Source organism: Haliotis rubra, unplaced genomic scaffold (assembly GCF_003918875.1).
Source record: "Haliotis rubra isolate DU_JTF1 unplaced genomic scaffold, ASM391887v1 Scf26, whole genome shotgun sequence".
Classification (NCBI taxonomy): domain Eukaryota; kingdom Metazoa; phylum Mollusca; class Gastropoda; order Lepetellida; family Haliotidae; genus Haliotis; species Haliotis rubra.
This window is the reverse complement of record NW_025766669.1, coordinates 2,337,770-2,346,587: the sequence shown is the minus strand read 5'-3', so window position 1 is coordinate 2,346,587 and position 8,818 is coordinate 2,337,770.

Genomic DNA, 8,818 nt, shown 5'->3' with positions numbered 1-8,818 from the left:
AAACTTTATTCTCCATGTTTCATATGCACTTTATTTACCATGTTTCATAAGTGCTTTATTCACCATGTTTCATATTGTCTTTATTCACTATGCTTCATATATACTGTATTCACCATGTTTCGTATTGGCTTTATTCACTATGCTTCATGTAAACTTTATTCACTATGCTTCATATGTACTTTATTCACTATGCTTCATATCTGCTTTATTCACCAGGGCCGGTGGGGTAGCCCAGTGGTTAAAGCGTTCGCTCGTCACGTCGAAGACCCGGGTTCGATTCCCCACATGGGCAGAATGTGTGAAGCCCATTTCTGGTGTCCCCCGCCGTGATATTGCTGGAATATTGCTAAAAGCGGCGTAAAACCATATTCACTCACTCACTCACTTTATTCACCATGCTTCCTATCTGGTTTATTCACTATGCTGTATATCTGTTGTATTCTCCATGATCCCTATCATAATCCAATCATGTTACACAGCAGCCATTTTAGTACAACAGATTCTCAGCAAATGATATCTTGAGAAACTGATTTGACCCCTGGGATGCTAATGGACTCATCAATAACAGCAAGTCCATATTTATTTTCTTATCAGGTCATATTAACAGCCTATCATATAACCCTGTGATAAATCCAGGGGATTATCTGTTACATGATCCATGTATAAATGTCAAACTATGGCTGTTATACCCAACATATGTAATGACAGGGAAGGTTATGTGATAATACAGTCAGGCTTCTGTAAGGCCCCTACATCAACAACCCTAACTGTTACCACACAGCATTGATTAAGTGGCATTACCAGCTTTTCACTACCATATTGACGTTTCTGTCAGTATTATCAGGAGCTGAAAGTCTCTGCTGTCGTGGCATCCATTGGAAATTATGTAATTAAAATAAACATAATTAAGTACATTAGTGATGTGATGATAACCATCTTCCTTCACAGTAGATAGTGTGTTTAATTTGTACTTATATATTTTCTTAATTTCAATTTTTGTTATTGTTAGAAGGACCCTGTTACGGGATTGAGGATCACCTCTAGGGTAGGGGTGACTCTCATTTGTAAGGTATGAAAGCTTACTGGTAGACAATCTGACATTTTCTAAAAAAAGAAGAAAAAAAAAAAGAAACTCATTCACACTCACATTCATATTTATACTGTTGTGAGTTTAAAATCAACAGCTAGCTTTTACGATGTGTCTGCTTTTCACTTAGGCTAGACTAACTAAAATGTAGATGATAGAATGCCCAGTTTATTATGTATTTTAATTGGTGGGGTGGGGTGGGGTGGGGTGGGTAGGGTAGGGCAGGGTAGGGTAGGGTAGGGTAGGGTAGGGTAGGGTAGGGTAGGGTAGGGTAGGGTAGGGTAGGGTAGGGTAGGGTAGGGTAGGGTAGGGTAGGGTAGGGTAGGGTAGGGTAGGGTAGGGTAGGGTAGGGTAGGGAGTCCGGATCACACAATCCAGTGATCAACAGCATGAGTATAGATCTACGCAATTGGGATACAATGACATGTGTCAACCAAGTCAGTGAGCCTGACCACCCAATCCTGTAAATCACCTCTTATGACAAAAATGGGTTCTGAAGACCGATTCTAACCAGATCTTTATGGGTAGTTAACATTAGACCATTATCATGACATCACGGTTGAATGGAAATTCATTATACTTTTAAATGTTCATGCAGCCCATTGCTATAGACTACCTATTGCCAGTGAGTTCAGTTTCCTGAAAATCGTTCCATACTTTTCTCTAATCATGTGGAACCAGTTTTACCAAAGAACCAAATTACTAGTTACATCTATGTCTGCTGGAAGTAAGTTCTCAGTGGAACTGATCATGGTTAATGACAGTGGACTGGTTGGGGTGTAATCATGAGAAACTGGGAGTCAGTAGAATGTGGAAATGTTATTCTATAGAATGTGAAACTGAGGAGTCCATGGACCAAGGGAATAACCTGTTATATATTTACAGCACACAAACCTTACATATCCAGTCAGCACTTATTGGAATATCCTGAATCACAACTTATATGACTGATTCTTCAGCAAGCATAAAGTGAAGCTAATTCATATTGTTTATTTACAGGGATTTATCTGGTATTAAAAACTAAATACCTCAGTCAATCAGTGTGTAACATTTTCTTTCTCAAAGTTGTGATTTATTAAAAGTTCTCAGAAATGAAGACACATTATATGAAACTAAGCATTAAAACCTCTTCCTCTCAATTAGTCTGTTATCAGTCAGATACGGGTTACCTCTGCAGTGCCATAAAATAACTTATTAGTTATTACATCAATTTTGAACTGATATAAATTCAAGCTGTAAATTTTTAATAAACTTTTCAGCATGAAAGATGGAGATGTGAGCCTCTGAAAAGGTCTAGATAAATCCCTAGTATACCTTTAACTATCGGTACATACACACTAGAAGACGTGTTAACAAGAAGCATTTACCTGTCCAGATAGCAGGTCTCCTTCATGTCCATATACAGCCAGTAGGTTTCTCCCTGTATATAGCTCCCTGTTACCACTCCTGGCAATCAGGCCAGCCGCTAGCTCCCAGGACTTGGTATGCTTGGTATAGACACACACACAGCTAGTACTCACAATGGCATGACAATGTCAGCTCCCACACTACAATGATCTAAGCTGATCCCTCTTGACTGGGTAGTCGGCTATTGAACAGTTGACCAATCACTCTCTCAGGCCTCATTTGTGATAATTCACCACACAATGTGGTAACATAGCAGTTAACAGGAGTGATTATTAGTTTGACATGCTACTGTACACCCACATACATTGAGCAGTGTGTCAGTGAAAGCTTCTTCGTGCCATCGTCAGCCACTGTGAGTGAGTGAGAATAGTTTTACACCGCTTTTACCAATATTCCATCAATATCATGGTGGGGGTGGGGGCACCAGAAATGGGCTTCACACATTGTACCCATATGGGAAATCAAACCTGGGTCTTTGGAATGACAAGCGAACGCTTTAACCACTAGGCTACCCCACCACCCCTCAATAAATGTCATAGGCTCTTCATAGTGGACTGTTCCTGTTTTAAGTCTGTGAACTGAAAACCCAGCTTTAACATCTGAACATCTGACTGCTTTAACCACTAGCCTACCCCACCTCCCCCTTAGCCACTGTGAGCGGTGGGGTATATTGGGCAGGTGAAGGTACCCATATGAGTAGGATGGCATGCTAAGGCATCATGCATCGGGCAGCTGACCTTTCGAACTAGTCACCACCACAATCATTGTGACCACCCAATACACATATGATATTTAACAATAAGTGCCCCAGATGATGGAAGTGAGTGAGTGTGTTTAGTTTTATGCCACCTTTAGCAATATCATGGTGGGGGATTCCAGAAATGGCCTTCACACATTGTACCCAAGTGGGGAATTGAACCCAAGTCTTCAGCCTGACCAGTGAATGCTTTAACCACTGCCCAGATTCTGATGGAAGATTCCAAGGAGAATAGTGGTAGCACATGGTTCTGTTCAATGCTACAGTGCATGTCTTAGTTCAGGCATTATTGGGCAACACTGATCACAGAGAGTCTTAGTTCAGGCATTATTGGGCAACACTGATCACAGAGAGTCTTAGTTCAGGCATTATTGGGCAACACTGATCACAGAGAGTCTTAGTTCAGGCATTATTGGGCAACACTGATCACAGAGAGTCTTAGTTCAGGCATTATTGGGCAACACTGATCACAGAGTCCTTGGATGAGTGACCATGGTCAGTAGCTTTGAGAGATTATTGGGAAAGGTGCTGCCCCAAATTTCAGAAAACATACCCATCTGTTGCCTAAATAGGCAAGTAACATAAGGGGCTGGTGAGACCATTGTATGGCTTTTCATCGTGTGACTAATCTGAGTCTGTTCATGATAAGAACACTGCTAGGCAGTCTCTGTTCGTGGTGAGAAAACTGTGAGGCAATTCATGGTCAAACTGTGGGTGTTTATTGTGACACTGCTGGGGGTCTGTTCATAGTCCGACCAAGAGTCTGTTTTCACCTGAAACTACTGTTTGGCTGTTCACAGTGTGGCAGCTGTGGGTTTTCACATTTAGATACTGCTGGAGATTTTCAGACGTTAAAGATGGGCTTTCAGTTCACAGACTTAAAAAATGGAACAGTCCACCATGAAGAGCATGTTACATTTGTAGAGGAGCAATGGGGTAGCCTAGTGGTTAAACTGCTTGCTCGTCACGCCGCAGGCCTGGGTTCGAATCCCCACATGAGTACAATGTGTGAAGTCCATTTCTGGTGTCCCTCACAGTGATATTGCTGGAATATTATTAAAAGCGGTGTAAACCCCAACTCACTCAGTCACTGTTACATTTATAAGATCAAATAACACCACCAATACAGTAGAAGTATGCAAAGAATTCGAGATAACACATGTGGCTTGCAGGAATATTAACAGTGTAACTTGGGCACCTACCATCCAAAAACTACAACCAAAGCCTTTCTCTGAACATTATATAGCTCGGCTTTCTTGACACAGACAGAACAAAGATGGAACCTGTGTACAGAACATTCACTTCTACTAAATTACTTTTTAGTACCTGTCAGATAGCATTCAACACTTAGCATTATTCCACCATATTGTGCTGTCACAATAGCCTTTACTACTGAGCTTGAATACACATACATTGGATAATACTTAGTGTTATGTTGTTTGTTGATTTCCCAATATTCCTAAACCCTGGCATTTATGAAACGGTTTCAACAGAATCATGGATCATGCATGCAGGGCACTACACATCTGTAAAGGTCACAATCAGAATAGATCTGGGTTAATGCTGGAACCTTGACTTGGACCAGGTGCTAAATGTGTCAGTATACCATAGGCTTCCATGGGACTGGTCACTGGGTGGATGGCATGCTTTTGTGTGATAGACTGAGGGGATGCAGTGAATATGACGAGCCTTGAGTATTCCACAAAGTGTGTCTACATGGCTTCTTTAAGATTCATCTGCCTGATATACAGAATACTATGGCTATAACCAACTCAAATGGACCACTGATTCTAGTCTGATATAACCATACTTTGTTACATACATTTCATCTAAAGTATACAGCTGGTGGCCAGGACCCATAATTAGTTAGTTATCTTCGCCAGTTTGTTATAAGTGTGATTAATATAAACATATTTATCTGCATCTGTGTGATGATTCTCTATGAAGGAACACAAGCTCTGCAGTCTTTCAATATAGCAAGATAATTAACTGAATGTGGGCAAAGGGACATTTATTGTTCATGTTGTTTTGAAATGGCCAAAACAACTGATACTCTCCCACTAAGAATACTCCCTGATAAATAATGGTATACCCCACTTTTGATCTTTCTGCAAAGTTCTCTCTTCTGCTGAATTTAAATTCACATGTTAACTTTTGAGCAAAGCATTCTACGGTACCCAAGTGTGTAAATTATAAAAGTGACTCTTTACTGAATATTGTTACTGAAAATTGTTAATGAAAACTAAATCCTTAATTGGTATCAAAATATCTTCTGTGTCCTATAGTGGATCCTAACTTAACTCTATTTTATTCTGTATTTCATTCAAGTTCATATTGTGTATTATCATGGAACACACATTATTGTACATGTATGACATGCTGGGTGAATATAATTACATACTGACAACTTTCAAGAAAAGAGAGGAGAGGTATAGTTATTTATCATCCAAAATTGTGTTCCACTGGAGATATTGCTTGTGTGAAACCAAACGATATCTCCTGCCACTAGATCTTGTACAATGCCCTGACAATGCTATGACGTCATGAACTTGATGGCGTCACAATGCTATGACATCGCTGCACTGCAAGTCTAATGGTAGTACCATGTTCAGAGATGCACATTTTTTACTGAAAACTAATGAGGAGTGACTTTTATGATAAATAGAATCTCAACCAAGTGTCTACTGATATCATGTATATCAACACTCAGATAACACTTACTATATCAACATTCAGATATTTGTAACTTTATCAACTCGTGTTGATATAATTGATATCAGTAGACACTTGGGTGAGATTCTTTTTATACCGTAGTACGTTCATTCTGCTGCACCTGAAGGTAGTGCTGACTCTAAACACCTGACACAAAGCATCTTACCATATTTCCTCTAAAAGAAGAAAAGGCATCTGTTAATTTTGCACAAGTAATTGACCAGGCATCTGTTCTGTTGCACAATTCAACTTACTACTGTATGTTGTTTATGTTTATTGTGACAGGCTTGTTTATCAGGACAGAGCGTTTGATGTGGCATCCAATAGAGGCCAGTGTGTATTTGAGTCCCTGTGTCTAATAGAGGAAATACGGTAAATGTCTTTAACAATCTGTTGTCCACATAATGAGAGGAATTCTGTTATAAAAGAGGATTCATGTATAGGTGTCAGCCAATGAACTGCAGACCCATCCTTTGAGTGTATTGGGTATATATTTAAAAATATTATCTCCAATTGTTTGTTTAATTATTCAAACTCTTTCTAGAAACTTGTGCTTCAAGGTAAGTCTTTCATTCAACCTTACAGTAGAGAACCTGATTGATTAAAACATTCATGCAATTGTAAATTTTGACCTGAAATATAATTAGAGTCAATTTTTTTTCAAATTACAATGGGTGTTAATTATGGTCAGTGATCAGGTAGTTTGCAATTCTCATTAACAAAATACATGCCCAGAGAACTCAACATGATATATATTTGACCTTTACTCCAGTGCTTTGTTGGTGATTGAAAAACCCATATCAGATACATAATGTCATATCAATATCTAATAGTTTATATCATCAATAATTACATCAAAAGGAAGTGAAAGCATGTGTTCTAAGACTAACTGAACTATAATTTGAACATAATTTGTGACTGTGGTTTTTTGTGTGTGTGTGTTCACTTGTGTCAAGCGTGATCAGGTTAAAGGGAGACAATTCAGCAGAGAGGTATGCCAGTTTTGTAGTGTTGCAGTCTCTCCATCAGAAACTGAACGTACATAAACATATAAGTTAAGTTAATGAACTCTTGAAGTTCTTGAAAGGCATTTACAAGTTTGACAAACATGATGTTTGTATTCATTATGCAATGTTTCAGAGCTAATTCTTGCATCTTGCATCACTTGATGAAGAAGCAAGTATTAGTTCTGAAACATCGTATAAAGAATAAAAAGAAGTTGTTATCCATAAAAATGTGTCATATATAAATGAACTCATGTCCTCTTGCAAACAGTTCAGTTCATTTTCCTTTTTTTATACTCTGATCATAATAATCACAACCAAAGTATTTTATGACATCTCAAAAACAGATCTTATCGAATTTGCAATCAGAACATCTATTTACTCAGTTGATAGACATCAGTGGTTTAAAGTTTGTCTGTTATTGTGTAATCAATGCACAAGAAATGTTGTGATCTCCAGACAACAAATGATGGCAAATTTGAGTGCACACACGTCTATTGAAAAGTAACTTTAAAGATATCTGCACTAGTCAATGCCACTATTTTCAAATGTATGTTTGGCTGTGAGACAATTACATGACTCTGGAATGCAATCAAGAAGCAGTGGATGGCATTATGTAGTTTCCATGACTAAAGTGCAGTTTGTTTATTTGATAATCTGTCAAGATTTAGTCTTAAAGCCCTTCTTAACAATCGCTTACATACATTTTCCATTGATAATGTTATGTTCAATATTAATGAAAAGTTTAATATTTAACATCATGGGGTTTCAATGAACCATGGAAACCTGTAAATTCCTAAATTGAGATTAGATGGTTTTTTTTGGGTTTTTTAAAAATACTGATCACTTTAACATAACTGGCCTTGGCAGCTACACAATGTCCAGAAGATTAAAACAGCTTCACGCAATAGTATCAACTGGTTCCCACTAACATAAAGATCAGGTACTGACTGCTACACATAGACCAGAAGATTAAAACTGTTTCATGCTATGGCAACATCAACTGGATCCATTAACATGTGGACAAATGGCAAGGGTCCTTATGTTTTAACCTCAAATAAATATCCTGATATAGAATTTGCACGCGGTAAACATGAGTACAAACACTGAAGTCAGTAATACAACTGTATCACAAAGGAGATATGCATATTCCAACTATCAGGACCAACTAACAAGATGCAAAGAAAAAGAACAGCCTTGTCTGCTTGACCCACACAAAAATGCGAAGATTTTGAGACCGAGGCACCTTTCCACAAAGCGATCACTGGGACTATCTTCAGTCTATGTTAAAGTATGGGATATCAGATCATTTCAGCACTACAATCGATTTGTGGGATTGCCCTGGGTGTTACACACGCTCAGGACATTAGAACTTCAGCCATTACTGTTTTCCTTCTGTGAAGTGTGCTGAAGGATTCAGCTGTTGTGAGGGAGTGAGTGAGATGGGTTTAATGCTGTTTTGATAACATTATATATAGAGAGTGAGTGAGTGAGTGAGTGAGTGAGTAGTTTTACGCCACTGTTAGTAATATTCCAGCAACATCACGGCAGGAGACACCAGAAATGGGCTTCACACATTGTACTTATATGGGGAATCGAACCCGGGTCTTTGGCGTGATGAGTGAACGCTTTAACCACTAGGCTACCCCACTGCCCAAACATTATAGTTATATCAAAGCATCACAGCTTGATGGAAGAATGCCAAAGTGATGCAGGTCTTAATGGTTTACCAGTTTGGTGACACCCACATGCATCATTATGGTGCTGACAAACCCTAAACATAACAGGATTCAACCCCCCAATCATAGGTTTGGGCATGCCCAAGAGACACAACTCTAGGTGTACAACATA